Here is a 19,989-nt window from a genome sequence, read left to right as displayed (position 1 = left end):
CAACACATCTCATTTCCATTAGAGAAACGTTAAATAGGATTTTCAGCCAAAGCAGTGTTTTCTTTTGGCCTGCACGTGAGAAGGCAGCGTGCCTCACAGGGCTGCCTCTCCCTGCAGCATTTCATTTCCCCCACTGGGGTTGGGATCATCGGGCTGATTGTATGGGATGCACCCCAGCCTCCTCGGAACGGGATTTCCTCGGGGTCTCTTGGGAATCCTCCTGACAGCACCTCCAAAAGGTGGCCTGCAGGGACGACCAGCCGGGTGTTAACATCTCCAACGTCCACTACGAGGACTCAATCAAGAGGAGGGGGCGAAGTGGAAACCAGAAACCGCTTCTTCCCAACACCTCTGGTGGTGCGGGAGCAGGAATTCCCTCATTTATTGATATCACAACCACTTCCCAACTGTCTTTTGTTAATAGGACCCTGTTGTGGTGCAAGGAGCCCCTGCTGAACCTCCTTCCTTGGCAGGTCTTTGGCCAAGCAGGGAGCTGCGATCTGCCAGGGACTGTCCGCAGCGGCACACGGACAGACATCGAGGGTGGCAGATCTTCTACGAAGCAGGGAAGAGACATTTAGGATCAAAGCCCCATCCTGGCATCCCTTCTCCAGCCACTGCGTGATGAATTGGCAGGAGCGCAGAGCGGCCGGGATGTCATGGTTTAGCTCCCAAAGACAGCAGAATAAAGCGCTGCGCCGGTGCCAACGCTTGGACGAAGTTAATTGATGGAGTTAATTGCTGTGTTTACAGCGCAGCTGTTGCAACAGCCCCGTTGCAGGGATGTCCACAGAAATCCCTGCTGTGTCACCCAAGCGAAGCCTGAAGTCAGGCTCTGTCATTTCCTGGCTTTCTTAAAAAAAAAGAAAATTCTTCTCGGTAGATCGTCCCCAGCATCATTTTCTTCTTTATGACAGGAAGAGCAGAGTGACAAGGCAAAAGGCTGGGCCCTTATCTCGCCAGGCCTCAAGCAAGCAGAAGGAGTTAACTGCAGCCTTTCAGGGGTGAAAAACTTCGGGGCTGTGAAGAAGATTGCGCGAACAGCCGCAAATAATTTTCGAGATGTAAAACATTGCGGCAACACGTTGGCAAAGCAAACCTCTCCGGGCCAAAAGCAGGGGAGGGGCGAAGAGCATTGAGACTGTACAGAAAGAACAAACAATTCTGTTTTGGTACCCTCTGTTTGCTCGGAGAAATGAATGTTCCAGGCTGCTTACCAGCAAGCGATGATACCGCCGCCGTGCCAAGAATAAATCTTTCCACAGGCTGCTCGAATCGAGGCTGCCATGCTGGTGGTCCATAACGAGGTTATGGAATATTTCTACACTGCAAAAAAAAAAAAACTGAACGTGTGTAATTTGTCATAGTCTCAAGCTGGCCTGCAAACGGATTTAGAAAACCAGCTTCTTGCTGGAAACTCCTGAGCCCCAAACCTGCCCGGCGACATAGCAGGGAAGGAGATGAGGCCCCAATAATCTTCCTAGAGGAAGTTTGGGTGATTTGGTAGATAACGTTTTGATAAAGGCGAGCGGGCGGGCTCCTTTGTTTCACGGCCGAAGCCAGGCTCAGGAAACAGTCATTGTTTGCCTCCTTCCTTGAACAAACACCAGGAGCCTCTCGCTGGCACAGCCCCGCGTGGCTGCAGCAAGGGCAGCAGAATTCGTCCGCAGGATTTCGTTTCGGGGCTGCTGGTTCCCTTCAGAGCTTCGTCCTGCTTCAGGTTCGGAAGGGAGAGGTAAAGAGCAGGGAAAAAAAAAAACACCTCGTCTTAAATTAAATCACTTCATCAAAGAGCAAATGCTTCTGTCAAACAGTTTACACTGTGTGGCTTCTTCGACGTCTTTTTATTGTTTGCCTTATGCAGCGACAGCTTTTTCTTGTTTTGCCTTTTGCTTAAGGTTTTGAGGGATAAATGAGGTTGTGGGGTAGACTAAAAAAGACCAAAGACGCCCACAAAGGGCACGCTGGAAGAGCTGCCCATTTGTCAGCCCGGAGGACGAAGCCCAGCAGAGCTTCCCTCAGCAGGTTAGGGCGACTTCCCATTCATGCTACTCGAGACGTTTCTCTGCCTCGTTACTGGAAATCCGCGCAGCCCAGTCAGCATCACTCGACAGCCCGAGCTCTTTCTGGACTTATTTCTGATGACTTCTCCAGGAAACTGCAGAAACGCTTTGATCTGGCAGCTCTCTTCACTTTTCTGCAGTTCCAAAATACATTCTTCAGACTGGGCAGCAGCCGTGTGTTTCCTTCCCCTCTGACTTCCAACCCTCCCCCCTTTTTTTTTTAATTTTTTTTGCTGTGTTTTCAGTGCAAGCTGTTCTTAAATATAAACCACTCGTGCCAGCTAAGCGCGAAGATGGTTGAAGGCTGCAGCACCAGATGAAAAACCTCTTTGCAAACACGCCAGCCCCGCTGCTGAACCCCGTTTTGAAGGACAAGAACAGAAAGCCCCACAAAGAGCCCTTTGAATGTTAACGTAAAGCTTTTCTGTAGGGAAAAAAAAAAAAAAAGCAAGGCTTTCCAACTTTGTAGAGTTAATATTTCCACTTCAACAATATCCAGAGGCCTTGGCCAGCATGAGAGGCCTCCCAAGCGCTGTGCAAACAAACGCTGAGTGAGGGCGCTTCCAGCACTGCTTGTCACGGCTCCTTATCTTGAAGAGCTCCAGGGTGAAAGCCTTACTTGGAGAAAAACCTAGTGATGGGCATAAAGCGAGACAGAAGAGCTCCCTGCCTCGATGGCATCGAGGAAAACGGTGCTGATGAACTCCTCGTGGAGTTTGCAGCCTGCTCTTCCCTCGTTAGTGCTCCCACTGCCAGCAGGGCACAAAGGGAAGGGGATAGGCACAGCCCTGATTACCCGGAGAGCAAAAACACCACGCTGATGACTCGCTCTCTGGAAATGAGGTTTCAGCAAGCTGCAATAAATCGCTGGCAGCTTTGCATTTTGCAACAGCGGTGCAAGAAGTAACTCCAGCAGCTCTCAGACACGCGGCGGTGTGCTCGCAGCCCCTTTGAGCTGTCTTGGATGGGACAGAGCCCCGCAGCTGCCCAGCTGAGAACTCCTTGTACTTGCTCAGACGCTCTGGAATAGCTATTATTATTATTATTTCGTTCTTTTACATTAAAACAGCCCCGAAAGGAAGCGCCTCCAGACACGCTCCGGGCAGCTTGGAGCTATCCAAAGCACATTTCATTCGTAAGCGCTTTTAGGAAGCTTTTTAGGGGCAGCCTGCTTTTCCATTCTGGAAGCGTCCAGCTCCTCGCAACGGCTTCTTGCAGCTCTTTGTCTGGAGAAGCCATCAACGGCGGCGCTGAAGGCCAGCAGATAAGCACCGAGGAGCTTCCCCGGGCGCTGCTATCCCGAAATAATCACACGTCTGACCTCCGCCGGGCTGCACGCTCTGGGCTCAACACGGCAGAGCCCGGTTTCATCTGAGGCTCGAGGCGTTATCTTTGCGCCACACACTTCCCTAATGAGCCAGGCATCTTCCTTCCAGCCTGCCTCCAGACTTCCCACCCCGGCCGTGTGTCTGCTCCCCGTCCAAGCCAAGCTCCCAGCGCTGTCCCTACGGCTGGCAGCTCGAATTTTCTGCGGGAGAATCAAAAGGGCGGCACGCGGCCGGGTCTCCTTTTCCCCCCCCAGTCCCTCCCCGACCATTTTCCAGCTGCTGAAATCACTTCGACCCTCCCGCTCGGCACGTGGGGGCGTTTTCAAAGGCTTCTGGTAGAATGACGCACTGCAGCAGGGCACTGAAACACCTTACAATAGCCTTTTGTGATGATTATTTGTCAGAGCGCTGTTGCAACACTCTGCCAAGGAGAACCTTTGGTCTGTTTTGCGAGCTGGGGCGCCCAGACTCTGCTCCACGCCTGCACAGGCCACCTGCAGCCTAAGATCAACCCTAAATCCCTCAGCACCAACACCTTCCCGGCCTCAGAGCACGGGCAAGAGCAGCTTTTCCTCCACATGCAGCTCTGTCCCCGCGTGCCACAAAGAGCTCTGGCTCTGCACGCAGGTATTCTTGCTTGCAAGCACGTCAGAGGGGATTAGAGCAAGGATCTGTCATTAGAAAGAGAAAACTCGCATTCCTCTTCACGACGGCCGAAGGAGAGCTCCTGACGGAACAAAATGATGAAGCACACGCCGCGGGAAGCCCGTCTGCCCGCATCACGGAGCTATTTGCGCTCTCCTTTCCAGGGCTATGATGTAAATGCTTAAGCAGGGATGGGGGGGGAGGACTTGAGGGAGAAGCAGTGCAGCTGCCGCCGAAATATGTTGCCTGTCAGCAGCCATGCAAGCGCCCTGGCTGCTGCAGGACTGGATCCAGCAGAAGGGCGCAGCTCCTCGTGGCGCAGCCATCGCAGCCCCAGCTCGTCAAGCCGCCGGGTTTCGCGCACCGGGCCCTTGTCAATCAGCTCTGACGCTGGGCTGCAAGATAATCCTCGCAATTAAAAAGCAGCAAGAGAAACACAAGCGCCCCACGGCCGCATGCCGAGCTTCGGCTCCCTTCTGCCTGCTGCGTGTGCAGCCAGGTCTCATCTGTCAGCTCCTAAAGGGAGGTGGCTGCCCAGGCTCCCCTGTCAGTGCTGCGGGGGCTGACACCCCCTGCCAGGCATTTTAAGCTGCCTGGAGGCGCCTCTCCTTCTGCGTGACTCCAGGGGAACCCTGGGGGAGGCTCAGATTCAAGCAGTTGGCTTTTAGGTGCCTGGGGTTAGGGGAAATGAAGCTCCCGCGCAAGGTTTTAGGAGGTACTGGTTGGTCAAGAGTCTCATCGGAGCTCAAATGCAAGGGATGTTGTTTAAAAAACAGTCCTAAACGCTTTTTGGACTCACTTGGTGGTGTTGTGGGTTTTAATCTAAATAATTCACGTCCCCTTCAGCAGTTTTGGTTCTAGGTTCAGAACGGAGCTGTTCTCCAGAGGACCCATCACCACGAAAAATCAATGTGGACTTCTCAGTAGAGAGACGTAAAGGCAATGCCACCAGGTGAGACATGACGAGCACAAAACCCAACACAAACAAACGCTTGGAGCACGTTCAAGGAGGAAAGGGAAATGAAGGAAATGTAAACACTAAGCCAATAACCCTGCCGACAGCACAGCACGGTGTCACAGAGACGAGACCTGATGATAAGGACACTTTCGCCGTGTTTTTATGTACCAAAGTCAAGGCCACTGTCTCCGCACGTGTTAACAAACCCCAGACCTTTCCACATTTAATCCCACAAACCCAGGCTTCTGAGAGCTCCAAGTCAACTTTCAGCTTTTTGAAAGTTTCCAGGCAGGGAGCAAAAGGTTCTGAGTTCAGCTCAAACTGACTGCACTTAAAATCTGACTCTTTCCATTTCGTTTTGCCCCCGGAGCCCCTTCCCCTCTGGTACCTATTTTGAACACTCCCTGGGGACAGCAGTCGGGACTTGAGGGTGCCCAGAAGCCCTGGGAGCGAGCTGTGCCAGCCCAGGAGGACCTCGGTGCTCCAAATCCAGACGGCTATTTTGAGTTCTTGTGGGAACCAAGCTCCATCCAATAAATATTACAAGTCATCCTGGGAGAATGGTCGGGAAAACATACATTTTAATGCTGACAGGCACAAACTTTCCTCTTTTTTTTTTTTTTTTTTAAGAAATAACCCTAAGCAGCTATGCAAACAAACGTTTCTGCTGTATGTTTTTTGCTTTCCTGCAAGCCGTGTCGTTGCAGCCCCTCGGTGGGAATCCTGCCCCGTTGTAGGGCCCACTGGTGATTCAGGTGGGCTTGTGCTCAGTCACCTGCTTAAGCTGTACACCAAAAAGTCACTAAAAGCCAGCTGAAAAAGGGTTGCTTGCCTGCAGCAGCACAGCTCGAGGCTCTCACTAGAGCAGGGGACCTGTAGGAGCAGTGGCAGTGCCACGTGTGTTTGGAGGAAGCCTCCTGCCCTTTGCTACAGTGCCCGCGCAGGGACGCCCCAGCACTGGCTGGCTGTGTTTGTCATTAGTTATGATTCAGGAGAAAAGCAAACTGAATAAACCGCAGGATTTGGCTTGAGCTAATCGAAGCCAGCACTTTCTGTCCTGCAGAAGTGCTACAACACAGCTGGGGTGGGCACAGAGCGATGCGAGCCCCCTTTTTTGCCCATTTTGGAGGAAAGGAGCTGGTGTAAGCAACTGGCCCATGACAATCCTTGCCAGGAGCTACCAGAATCATAAGGTGGAACTGGAAATAAAGTTTCTAAAGCCTTGGAAAGGATTTACAGGGGGCTGCTAAGCAGACAACCCCAAAACTGCTGGAGATCAGGGATGGTTCTGGAAAAAGGAGCATCACAGCCCTGTTCCTGCTCTTCCCTCAGTGCCCAGAAGCAGCGCATTAGGTCAGAGGGACGCTGGGGCTGAAGCAGCTCTTATGTTCTTAAGAAAGTTCATCTCCTCCTCCTCATCTTTGGCAGGGCTATAAAAAGACGCCCCGCATCGCTCTGGAGGCGATTAGCGCTGATCCCACGCAGGAGAAAAGCCCCAAGGGAGGGAGAGATTGGGGCAGGCAGCAGTCTAGGAACTGCGAGCCTAGTTCCTAGACTCCAAAAAAAAAATAAATTAAAAAAAATCGGAGCTGTAGGAAAAACAGAAAAGGAGACAAGAGGGAAAATAATGGGAAAAAAGCAAGGAGCGAGGAGCCGGGCAGGAAACGGCTGCAGGGTGGAGCTGCCTAATGTAATGTCTACACAATTTAAGGGTAAGGCTGTAAGAGAAACAGAGCTCAGGCAGTGGGTGGTAAGGCAGCCCTGAGTGACTTCACATTTGAAATATTTAAACATTACAAGGGCTTGAAGGTGTACTTGGCTAGTACAAAAGAGCTTGTTTAATGCTTTTACTTTTCCAAGGGCCAGTCCCTTTCATGCTTTTCTTCCTAAATGTAAGGATAAGTAAACACATTTAGCGTTGATAGCCCAGGCAGCTCCGCCAGCCAGTAACAAATCGACCCGTGCAGGGTTGACACAGGCCAGGAACCACCCCGGGAGGATTTATTTTCACAAACAAGGCTGGCAGTGTTTTATTAACTTCATTTGAAGCACTTCACCTAGCGCACCCTCTACGCTTGGGCAAGGCACTCGTCTCCTTTCGGGGAGACCACCCCTCTTCAAACTATTTTAACCTTTAACAACCTTTTTTTCCCCAACAGGGAATTTGGAGGCTGCAGCTTCGCTTCTCACGCAGCATTTTGGGCGCCTCAGCAGCGGGGCATGGCTGATATAGGGCCGAAAGGCTGGTGCCTGTGCCTGACCTAAGCCTGGAGCCCCACAACTCCCACCATAAAACCACGACGACGCTTCTCAGCCCTCCCTGCAGGTGCTGAGGAGCACACCTCACGATGCTTTGTACCCTGAGCCTCGGCTCTCTCCTGCCATGGGGAAAGCAGGAGGGGAGCATCAGCTCTGAAAGGACTCGGTTCCAGTCCTGGAAGGTGATTTCCAGGTGGAGATCCTTTCTTTTTCCCCTCCTCTGGCCAATTTAGCTCGGTTTGCATGTGTACGGAGGCAGATATGGGGTTAGACCTCGGTGCTCTTGGTGGAAACGACAGCCTCCGATGCTGTACGCGGCCCTGGGAGTTGCAGTAGCAGATAAGGAGCAGAGTAATGACAGCCCTGCAAGGAGAGGAAGAGAGCTCGAAACTCAGACAAAACAATACAGCGAGGGATTAAGAAATCAGGGAAAACGCAGATGCTACAGCAGACAAGGAACTGCTGCCTCCAGGGATAATTTTATGGATGCTGGCAGGGAAAGGCCGCTGCTCGGCGGCCAAGGCAGCCGCATGAGCTAGCAGGATGAGAAGGGGAGGAGAGCTCAGCCACGAGTCTCTAATCTCTTTCCACGGGACAAGCACAAATACACCTGGAGTCTGTCTTCAAGCCTGAAGCAGAGCAGGAATGAGGTTTTAATAGACGCACCGTAGCCGTTCCCAGTTATTACAGCAAACAAACAAACCACCCCCACGCAAAATAAACCTCTGAGCGCAAGGGAAGCTGACAGCACCTCGCTAGAAAGCGCAGCTGGTCTTCAGAGGAGAGAAAGTCTGCTAGACGTGACCACAGGAAACCCGTTATTAAAGCTCACTCGGCTCAGCCCGTGGTTATTCATGTTCTGGAGAACATTCTTGGACAGTTAGTACAAAGATTACCGTGTCTCTCCTACAGATTATCCTAAAGCAACTCTTTAGACAAAGGGAGCTTAGAGCAGTTCCAGAGCAATCCTGAATCCGCCCCCTTCTGTGTATGAATCAGCATTGCAACGGCCCCGCCACGTGTGCTCGATGCAAAGAGATGATCAGGAGCAAATTCAACATCAAAACCCACCTGGGAGATGCTTTAGTCAGCTGAAATTGGAGGCAGCAACACCCCACGTAATGTTTTTAAACTGGGCTCAGTAAAAATAAAGGGCCTGATGCATCGATAAGGACCGTTGCACCGACAGCACCGCGCATCTCAGCGCTTCCCTGCTACGGGGAGTGCTTCTTCCCCACCTGCTGATGGGGCACAAGATAAAACCCTGACCCATCTGAGCGATATAAAGCACCTCAGGGAAGGGGATGTGACACCTCCAGCAGCTGGGTGGGCGAGCCAGAGGCTGGGCTGTGTTGTGGTTAGCAGACACCTCGCTGAAAGGCAGCGCTTCTGCAGCAGCCTCCGTCTGTCGCTAACTGCTCCGAGTTTCGGGGCCGAGCCCTCTGTAAAAGAGTTATAACAACACCAGCTGCTCCTTTCGAAAGATCGCCCTGCGAAGTGCAAAGTCCCCCGAAACTAAACGAATGCAAACGACAGTCATACAGGACCTCGAGTCTGGGCTAATTAATTAGTGAGCGCTTCAGAGTGCTCTGGGTGATGTTTTCCAGCCAGTTTCAGGGACTCCTGAACGCAACTGCCGTTAAAAAAACACAAACATGGAAATTCAGCCACTTCAGCTCGCTGGGAAACCTCGCAGCGAGAGGTTTAAACTGATAGAGAAGCAGTTGCAGAGTCTTAAGACCTTTTTTTATGTGTGTGTGGGTGGGAAATGAGCTTAACTCCATGCACCAGGCTTCTGTGGTCTCTCTGATGCTGGAGACAAACATATTCTGGGCTGTCAGCAAACCTGGAACCACCCAGGGAACTTCACAGAAGAGCTTTTAAGTGAGGAGACAGGTGATGAACGCTCGCGGCCCTGCTGTGTTCCTGCTCCAGACCACCCACATGCCCCCACGGGCTCACGTGCTTCGGTTCCCCGCTTGCTTTCCTCCTCCCCGAGTCATTTTAGATCTCACCGAGCTCAAATGGTTTAGGAAAAGGACACGGTCAGCAGCCAGCGTGTCATCAATGACTATTAATTGTGTGGGGAGTGGAAAAAGGACGCTCATCGGTAGCAGTCAAGTTACTTCCCTTTATCCCGGGTGGGGAAGCACTAACCATTGGACTCGGTGCAGTTAAATTAATTCCAAATGTAGCCCAGCCGGACAATTTAGTGTAAATATTCAGCTCAGATTCAAAGACTCGGGTTGTGCCTTGGGGTGAGAGTGAAGGGAGAGCTGTTTCCCGATCCAGAGGTGACACCTAGAGGAAGACGATTTCATTGCGTGCTTGGCAGTTCTTGAAGAGGCTGAAAAAGGAGTCTGAAAGCTTTCCCTGAAGCTCCATTTGCAGTGGTTTTGGAGTCTCTGCTTTTATCCTAGGACAGGATAAAATAGCCCAGGATGTCTCAAACCCCCCCAGCAGTGGGTAAGCTGATTTATTGCTTTATGCCCTTCCTAACAGACCTTGCCGCCGTTCCCCAGACTCAAATTCCACACATTTTGCTTTTTAAACCTCTCTGTCTTATTTACACGCCCTGAACAGCCTCAGCCATGGAGGTGAGGCTAAAAAAGCCGTCCAGGCACAGGCCAGCTCCAAACGAAGCCAGGCTCCTTCACCACCAGTCCTTGGAGCGACTTGCTAAAACACGCAGGAGGCTTCAGCCAAGGTTGGTGTTCCTCCTCCGCGTCAGGCAGGGCGGCCCCAGATTTGCAATTCTAATCACGTTCCTAGCTCCGAGCCTTTTCTGCTGTCTGTTTGCCACGGCTGCCCCAAAACAAACACGGAGAATAAAGGTGAGCAGCAAAGCGTCCAAATAGGGCAGGGATGAGGGTTGCAACACGGAGCCTGCAAGGCCGTGGCTGCACGGATGTGTTTTACACCCCTGCTCGCGGGTGTAAATGCCTCTTTTGGAGAAGTTGTTGAAAAATACGGGGTTCTGCGCAAGGAACAAAAATTGTCTTGTCCACCTGGGACCCATCCAAGCATCCGAGAGGTCTGAGATAATCCATGACTCTTCCCTCCCTCTTAAAAGGCTGCTGGGAGGGTGTCCGGTCCGTCCCAGCCTTAATTTCTGGGAAGACTTCAAAGGAACCCTCAATGAAATTGCCCGAGGAGGGCAAGGCAGCAGGAAGCCAAGGCCTGTGATCAAGCCTGCCTCCCTGACCATTTGCAGGTAAAGCTGAAGGTTTGCTCAGACAATTGCTCGCAATTATGTTAAACGCTTAATGAGGTGCTTCCCCTCTCACCAGGATGTGGTAACCGGGGGACCACCAGCCCTGTAGCACGGTGGCCTTGAAGAGATTTACTGACAACCTCTAATTCCTTTGCTTCTCCCAGCAAAGGCGGGAGGTTGAACTGAATCAACAAAGCTGCAAGACTTAAACAGTGAGAAGCACAAGGTAAGTATTTAGGCAAGTCAATGCTATGTGAAATTGTGGCTGCTTTCCAGGGACTGCTGAAGTTTGCCCTGCTGAGCACAAAAGCTGTACAAAAATGAAGATGTGCAGCTAGGAGGACGAAGTTAATGACCGTTTAAAACACTGTTTGGAAGCAAACCATCACCTGCTGTTTTCTCCACCTCCCTGAGTACACTAATGGTGTGTCAGGGTTTAGTTTGGAAGACCAACCTGATTCCTAAACTCATCCCTGCAGCCTTTGTGTTCAGGGCTTGTCAGGAGGTGACAAAGTCACAACAAAACTGCTGCCTACAAGTGGCTGCGAGGACCAAAACTGATATTTTGTGTTCTTCTACCTCATTTACCAAAGGCTCACTTCATGGCTCTCCATTGCATGGAGGATTATTTCCTAATTTGGAGTATTTTAAAGCTTTGCTTTAGCGTGGAGATGTCTGTAGCTTCATCTAGCACATAAAGTGATTCTAGTGTTCACTCACACGTCAGGTTTTTAGCAGACCCTTCGATTACAGCAGTGAAGGCACCAGCTTCGCCCTACAGACACTAAACAAGGACCCACGCTGTGTGAAATACACTATCTTCAGGAACAGCTCCCATGCAAACAGGAATTCCTGTTACTTGAGTGCAGAATTTTGAAATTCAAATAAGGATTCAGCGTGTTCTGAACACTTATTTCAACTCAAAGAGCAGACAAGCATTAGCAGGATAAAAGGAACACAAGTAATGAAATTTCATCAGGATCCCCAGGAACTATTCATATGATTTTTTTTTTTTTTTTTTAAGTACTGTCTAATCTTCATTCCACTGATTTATAATTGGGGTGGAAAAAGCTTTTCGATCCCAGTTAACTGCTTTATCTCAGCAGCAGCACCAGGAGCTTCCTCCTCATTAATTATTTTTTAGAAACATCATTTTATGAAATTTTCTCTTTCTCTCACCCCGCTACTTCCCAGTTTGTTCGTCTCTTGCTATCGCATTCCTTTCTGGGAAGAGTTCTTCCTTCCACAAATTATTCTCAGGGCTGCCTTTATCACTCTTTTCCTTTCTCAGGCATGTCGAAATTTTCCTTTAAGTTTCATCGCTTCAGGGGTTTGATACTCAGCAGAAACCCTGTGTTTCCTGCCGTTTCTTCAGAGCAAGCACACAGATGATAGCAGACTCAAAGCTGATGCAGAAACGAAAGCATAAAACATACTGGCAGATCTGACAGGAAAGGAAGAGAAGGGAGGAAAGGGAAAAAATGAAGACGAGAAGCATCTTCAGCCAACTGATAACAGAGCTAGAAAACAAGCTTTAATGGGAAGGGTGAAGTTTTTCCAGTATCCAGAGAGGAAATCCTTGCGAGTCAGCCACGATGCGAAGTTACTGCGACTTGCAAATGGATTGGCACTTGAAATGAATCCGTTGGACAAAGCACTCTGGGGTAAATTCCTGTAAATAGGGTAAAATCTGGGAATTTACTAGGAATTTTGCTATCAGTTTCAGCAAGGTTGTGTATTTATGTGTGCATTGCTTTGAAAAAAAGCACTAAGATTTAAAAAGAAAAGCATTGCTGGAAAGCCCACCGAGTATTCCCAAAGGAGAGAAATCAAACAAAGACAACTTCTCAGCACAATAAGTTGCAGAAGAAATTGGGTGATTCCAGGTTCACCCCAGCTTCACAGCCCAAGCTGTCTTCCACCTGCAGGCCTCACTCAGGTACTTCCAGAGGCTCCCGAGCCGTCTGCTTACTGCCACAAGCACCAACACCCTCTACAACCACCAAAAGATACCACTTCCACGGTTACCACCTAACACTCTATATAAAAGAATCTATTTTTACATAAAAATATGTATTTATATAACAGTGAACGTATATTTACACATTTTAAAATCAAATACCAACAGTTGCCTTCCTCCCAGCCTCCAGCAAAGATGAGCCCCTAATTTGGGAATCCTGCATTTATAAAATTAAGTTAATGAGCAAGCACTAATTCAAACAATCATCATCTTCCTACAGAAAGATTCACAGGCTGCAACCACTAAGCACGCACACTAAAGTGCTCTAAACCATGTCCCCATACTCCCTGATGTCAATAATTATTTTATATTTCTCTTGGATTATTGTAATAAAAGAAACTGCTCCTGTGAATGGGAACAGCTTGGCAGATTTATTACTTCTGCAAACCCGAAGGGGACTTCAGCAAGTGCAGGACTTCTGCGTTGGCACTTCTCAAAAGTGGTCCAAGACGTTTGCTCACATCCTTCCACATGTCAGTGGTTCTCAAAACTTCAGCACTGAGGAAGAAGCAGCATTTTAATACTAACGGGCTGGGTTTTACTGCTCAGAAAATTGAAACCAAAAGGAATTAAGCAAAAGCTTTGTGTTAGAGCAGAACCTGGAAGCCATGACATCCGCTGTGATGGCAAACTGAAGAGCAGCACTTGCTCAGTAGGGAAGGGAACAATGCAAACCCTTAAAGGTGTGCAAAGCTCTAAAATCTGGAAGCTTGAACTGACAATAGAAGTTGAAGATGTCCCATAAATCCTATAAATGTAAAAACAGCGCTGTCTCCTTCTCCCAGACACATGAACGCCTCTTCTTCACCCCACACAGGCTCGCCTATCCACACAACAGACAATTTTGGAGGTTAACAACAATCCTGCCCCTACGTGACACGCCCAGCACTGCATTAAACTCCCTCGCATCTAAATACACCAGGAGGGAGCACCCCCTGTGGGGAGCATTGAGCCCCGCTGCTCCTCCAGCACGCTTGGAGATTTCACCACCAAGAACATGAGGTTTGCTGGCTACCACCTGGAGACCTGCACACCAGCAGATGAAAATAAATGCCAGGTGACTTGATAATCAGAAGCCTTACGGGTCCACCTGGGCAGGAAAGGATTTTGCAGGCAGTTTTTGCGTTTTCCATTGCTACTTTGATTTAGAAAATGCTTTATGGAGCCAAACTAACTTGCCAGTTCTTTTCAATCTGAGCTCTTGAACTCTAGAAGCAAAACCACATTCTGGTTAGAGCTCAAGTTCTTACAATCCCTTCTCACCCAGCAGAGATGCGAGGACAAGGTCTGCTACGCTTCTAGAGGTGAGGAGATTACAAGTCAGGAGGCAAGATTACTTCAGTATCACTTGAACCTCATGCTTAAACACGTCAAAATCTTGTTGTTCATGCAAAAACAAAAAAAAAAGTCTTTGGGGAAACAGATAGAGCCTTTCCCAACAGCTAAACTCTGCTCACTGTTTGGATACACCAGGCCTTTATCTGCTTTATCACTGATTTAACACTTTCCCTGACTTTATGTAAGGTAAAGACCACCTTTATGTTGTCTCAGTCTCCCCAATGCACCAGAGAGCCCACAGGATGCAGTCAAGACACGCAGAGTCTCCTCCTCAACATAACTGAGGAAGATGCCTGCATTGCAACTCATTTGTAAGAGTTCAGTAAAATGATTCTCCTTGTTTGGAGTCCATCCTCTCCTGGCCAGATGAGCAGGACTGTAAGAATTAGTTTATTTTTCTCAGCCTTTCCCTGCAGAAGCAGGGCTACTCGTTTCATAAAGCTCTTTACATTTTACCGAGACCAACCGTGCCATTGATTTTCACCTCCTCTTTCCAAAGCGTATTTCAGATCAACCATCACAACCACCAGTTGTTAAAAGTGCATTTGATAAATCTTTTTGTTTTCTTAAGAAAAACTGCACCTACTTTTAGGTAAGGAGCAGAAGAGCAAGGTCTTCTCTCCATCACACCAACCTTTACCTACAGCAAGGCCAGAGGAGATACCTAGAGTTCAAAACACCCCTTTTTGGGGAAAAATTATTTCACTGGGTGCCGAGGCACTGAAGGGATCGTTATCATCAAGGGGCCACGTTATCAGGAGATGCTAGCCTTATCTTTTGACTCACAGGCCTGAAGCTGGCTGGGCTCAAAAACCTTTCATCTCCCTCCACCGCGAGCTCCTTATCTGATGGGTGCCTTCTGCAAGGCATCTGTGATGAGCTTGCCCTGCAAATATTAATTGCAGCACTAATAGCTAGGATTAAGCAAATGGATGCTGAGGATAATCGTTTGTGAGTAAAGATAATTATTTGGTAAGTGTAGCATGACTTCTGTTTTACAAGACAATAACAAGTCAGGCTATCATCAGCACGTAGTAATTAAGAGAATTAAGAGCCTGGTGTTGCTCCCCGTCAACGTTCACATAAAGGGAAGCTGAGGGCTGAAAGCTGCCCTCGGTTTTAATAACTGGCTGGGGGCATTTGCCATGGAGTTTAGGAAAGCAGCAGTGCCACGTTTTAGAAAAAGCAGGTTTTGGATATTTTACAGGTCTTTTCTTCTTCCTTAACACCCAGGAACTGAGAGCACACCATGGGGAAGGAGGCTCCACGGGTGCTAGCAGCATTTCCTAGATATTTGTGCAGAGGCCACTGGAAGTGCACGAAGGGTGAACTTCAGCTCCTTTTACTCTCTCTGCCCATGCTTTAATAAGTTTAGCACGTCCTACCAAAAGGGAACAATTCTCCAGAGCTGTAACTAGTCAGGTGTGCTCACACCTTTGTTCCTTGCAGGAAAACACCAGGTTCAAGGCAGTTCCCTCGCACCAGCAGGCGTTAGTAGGTGTCCACTGGGGTCAGGCTTTCATTCCAGTTTGCTGCAAGAACACTATCCTGGATTTCAAGAAGTTTTCAGACACTCTGAGCACAGGGAAAGATGAAAATAACTATAAAAAGCTACTAGATATTTCACTAAAAACAAATTAACAACAGTTTATACAGGAAGAAACCAGCTAGTAACTAAAATATACTATATAAAATATATAAATGTGTTTATAAATATATAATATATAAATGCCCCTTAGTTTTTGAGGTACTTTCTTCCCAGCCCTCTTCCAGCTGTTGGAATGTTGCAGAGCTCTTGCACAAAGAAGAGATGAAAACACAAGTAAAGGACACACAAGCAAGATCTTAAGCCTTAAAAAAAAACTCGTCCTGGTTGGATTTTTGTGTACTGCTGCCCCAGTATCAACATTTTCTTAAAGCAGTTTCAGGCTGAGGCCTGGACACGGTTCAGGTGTCTGTGCTCCTTGCAGCATCACCCATCTCCCAAAAAACTTCACATTTAGGGCCCGTGGCAGCACAAGCGACTGAAGTGGACGCGTATTTGCATACCGTGCCTGGAACACGCTCAGACCCAGACACAGCCTGCTTTTGGAGTAAAACAGTGGTAACATGAGAGCCTCTAGACATTTTCTGAAAGCTGCGCTGTAGCTTCCAATTATGCTGAAGCGATGCATTTTAATAACTACCTTCTTCAGCGCAGCAAAAAGTTTCCATTTGTGCTAACTTTGAAGTGATAATGGTAAGGGACGGTGCAGGTTTGCGCTCTTCATTATTATTTTACCAGCCCAAGAAAGTCTGCTGGAATACAGGCTTTAATCACGCCAGAGATCAAGAGCAAGCAAACGCTCACTGCAGAAAAGCCATAATTAGGGAGAAGAAAGAGGTATCGCCATCAAAACCACGTCGTGTTAGCTCACAGGCCAACAAACGACTGCCTTGAAATAGGCTCCGTGTGCGCCGCGAATAAACACAAACTGAATGAAGAGCTCGCAGTAAACCGTGCACAACAAGTGGGTGATCACAGAGGATTTAAAAAGCTTTTTTAAATATGTAAACATCATCTGGGAAGGACTCTCTTCAGCTGTCTGTAAGCCTCATGCTCCTGTGCGGACAAGCAGATTCGCTGCTGCCATCTCTGCTGGGAAGCCTCCTCCTGAGGAGCCTCCCACGGGGCTGCAGGGAAGGCTCCTGCTCTGCACAGCACCTCTTCAGCGAGAGGCCACCATGAAAATCTGCCCTGTTCCCAATTCAGCAACCCCGTGGCCAGAGGGGAAAACGGTTTAGCCACTGCCTGAACGCAAAGCTTTGCTTTTTCGGGTGCTGGCTCAATAGAAAACTCAGCCAGGCACCTGCTGCTGCTCTGCCAAGCTCCTTTGCCAGCCTCCCCTGCTCATCTCTCCAGGCAGCAGCTGTTTGTCCTGCTGCTTTCTTTACCCAACACCAGCCAGCCTGCTCCAGACCCCAAGGGCTCCGTGTGATCCTGCGCCACCACCTCCGGCTGCTTTTGCAGGAGGAAAGCTGCAGAATGCTTCTGGGTATCAGAACTGTTAGATTTTGGGCAAAGGACAAGAAAACATCACGGGTTTATGTGGTTGGAGGTACCTGTCTCCTGGGACACCCCTGCTGGAGGCTGCTCCTTCCCGGTGCCAGCCTCCTGCAGCTTGGCAGGAGATTATGAGAGATGTAAGTCGGGGTTAAATAGTGTGTCTGGGGCAGGAGAGAGGCCTCACTGCTTTATTTGTGTTACCTCAGCGGAGATACCATGCCCCTGAGCTGTCAGCCTCACCTGGATTCACCCCAGCACTAGATAAGTGAAGCTGGGAACAAGATTAAAACGCAAACGAACCCCCAATGAGGTTTCTTGCACCCATCCCAGCAGCCTGCCTGCAGTTTCTTTGCTGCTTTCTAGCTACCAAAGCCAGGGACACAAGGTTCAGAGCAACACTGCCCCTGATTCTGGGTCAGAAACCAGCTGCCAGCAGAGCAAAAAGTCTTCCTGGTAAATCCATCCTCCTCTCCCACCTCAGGAGAGCTGTGGGCACACTCCTAATTTCTCTGCTCAGAGAAATTACCTCTTCTGATGGCATTTTAATCATGATTCACACCATCACGCAACACTGCTGGGGGGGGGGGAGAAGATAAAAAGGGAAAATAAAGACTTTAAAGCAGCCCCCAGATCACAGCCCTTAGAGGAAATATCCCCAGTTGCATGAAGTCACTGTCTAAAAAAGGGGAAACGAACACTTTAAAAAACAAACTTGGCCAGTTTGAGGCTGCTCAGGAATGTCACAGCCGTGAGGGTCTAAGGGTGCAACAGCAAGGCAGCGGGCGCGAGGGGACGCGGCTAATAAAGGAGATTACCTCGCCCTCAAACCCCGCTGGATGTATTTCGTGCATTCTCAGGCTTTCAAGCAGAGGCCCCAGGCCTGCAACTGGAGCTGTTTGTGCCTGGAGAGATATTTGCCTAAAATCAGCCGGGTGGGCAGGGGACTCCTCCCCTGTGGTCAGGTTACAGGGCTGGAGACAAAGAGCTGCTTCACGCCTGGGTGTGCAGGGCAAATCAGCTGGGGGAGAGGCAATCCTTGGTGCATAAGTTTAAAAATATTTAAATTCTGGTGTGGAAGCGCTTGGCTGGGGAGCAGGGGCTTTGCTGAAGCACTCAGAGGGGTTCTTCCATGGACCTAGCAGCATTCAGTGCCCTGGCTTGTGACATTTACATCCAGAAGAGCCCCAAATCTGAGGTGCCCACGCTGGCTGCAGCAGGTGGATAGGGGCAGTGACAGCCAAAAAGGGGAAAATCGCCCCCTAACCTCACAAAGTCAGCCTGGTTTCAAGCTCAGGGATCCAGCCCTGCAGCAGAACCACTCAGAAATAAGACATTTTCGTGTATCTGGTTAAAGTAATTAAAGAAAAAGCAATGAGACCTGCTTCTGGATGCTTATTCCCTCTCTCTGTTGTAGCTTGCCAGCTCTCCAGAGTGGAAGGGATTAAACAATTTACATTGAATGTTCCAAGTGGTTTGCTCTCCACTACTGGGATGGCAAAACCACAGCTTTGGGCCTCCCAGGACAGGAGCCACCACCAACTGGAGCACCCCGAGCTGGTGGCGGGGCTGGGATGCAGGAATTGGAAGTTTTTCATCTTTTAAGCAAGAGCTGGACTGGAGACCTCCCAAATTCCCTGCTGGCTAAGCCTCCCTGTCATTCTCAGGCCAGCAACTTCAACTCACAGAGCAATGCATGACTGACCAAACCTTGCCGGTGTGTTTCATCACCTCACCGAGATGCTGAAGCCTTCAATTACTCCACGCTTCTCTAGGGCAGTAATTAAGGAGCCACAATTTGATCATCACGATCGTAATGCAGCCTATTTCTACAAAAAGCATTTATTTCTGAAGTTTGTCGAAGCGTTCTGCCATCCAGAAGACACAACGGTTACTAGAACTAGCCAATATGAAAAGCGAGCTCACCAACATCCACCTTGCTTTCATTTTAAGTCACTTAAAATAGAATATCCATTTTGGCTGTGAGGCATTTCAACAGGTTTCAAACACAGATTTGCCCAGATTGCCCCAGATTATCCCCAAGGAACAGTTGGGGCACAAAGCAGCTGCCAAGCTTGGATGCAAAGGGCTGGAGTCCCACACAAGGCACAAATAACCACAGCACTGAGGGAGAGACCCCTAGAGGAAGTCATTTCCTAACCTCGAGGGTAATAAAAAGCAGAAATCTCCACTGATCACCCTGGGTTTATCTAGATATGAGTCAGGAGTTGGGTCACCTGGGTCAACTACTGCCCACGAACACATCCAGGTCTCATTATCAGGGTCAACACCGATAAGCTGACCTTGGGTTAGTTTATGACATAATGGTTTCTTCCACGGGGTGGTCTTGAGAAAGGTCTCCCAGATCCAACGTATTGAAATACCAGTAATAGATGATGCACAGAGGGATTTAAAAATCAGAGTAAAAGCCCAAGGCTTGGCTGAGCCCTCCAAGAGGGACCTGTCCCACTCCAACCCTCCCCAGAGAGCCCAGACCCCACAAAGCAGCCCCAAACTCCATTGCCCTTAACAACTCCCCCTGCCCCCAGCCAGAGGAGAAAGACTTTTTCACAGAAGTCTAGGGCCCGCTTAGGACACAAGGATGGAAATAGGATCAGCTACCCCTCTAATGGGTCAGGAACAGGCAAGGAAATGAGTTATGACCTGAAGAAAGGGTCCCCCCCACACTTTACAGTATAAAATGGGGCACTATGATACCCCACGACCAATTACAGGACACTCAGGGAACCCTTAAACCCAGATCACTTTATAAGACAGGACAAAAAGCCAGCAGGAGGGGAGAAAACATCCTTAAATCCCTATTTTATAAGGTGGGAGGGCAGTGGATTCCCTAGATCCAACAAAACTCCCCTCATGAGGTAGGGGACAGGGATCCCATATAAGCGGGGGGGATTCACCCATAAACCAGAGGGGTGCCCTGAAGGACAGAGTCCCTAAAGGACTGAAGAGATTCCCCCTCACAACACCCACGGGTGGGCTCCAGCCCCTGAGGGGGGTTACGGGGAGGGATCGCGGCTCCTACCGGCTGCACGACGCGGCCCCACCGGGGGTGCTGGCCGCCGGGGGCGAACGGCTGGCGCGGGGCCCTGCACTGGCCCTG

The 19,989-nt window shown here is 49.4% G+C and overlaps 1 long non-coding RNA gene across 1 annotated transcript; it reads right to left on the bottom strand.

Moving 5' to 3' along the window:
• Positions 1 to 6,941: 6,941 nt before the first annotated feature.
• On the bottom strand, positions 6,942 to 19,989 carry LOC311429224. The gene is made up of 2 exons (XR_014688185.1): positions 19,912 to 19,989; positions 6,942 to 12,139 (listed from the first exon to the last, which is right to left on the bottom strand). It is a non-coding gene; the product is annotated as an uncharacterized lncRNA (long non-coding RNA).

Source organism: Aythya ferina (genome assembly GCF_964211825.1).
Source record: "Aythya ferina genome assembly, chromosome: 1".
Classification (NCBI taxonomy): Eukaryota; Metazoa; Chordata; class Aves; order Anseriformes; family Anatidae; genus Aythya; species Aythya ferina.
The sequence above is the reverse complement of the archived record's forward strand: the minus strand, read 5'-3'. Positions and strand labels throughout refer to the sequence as shown.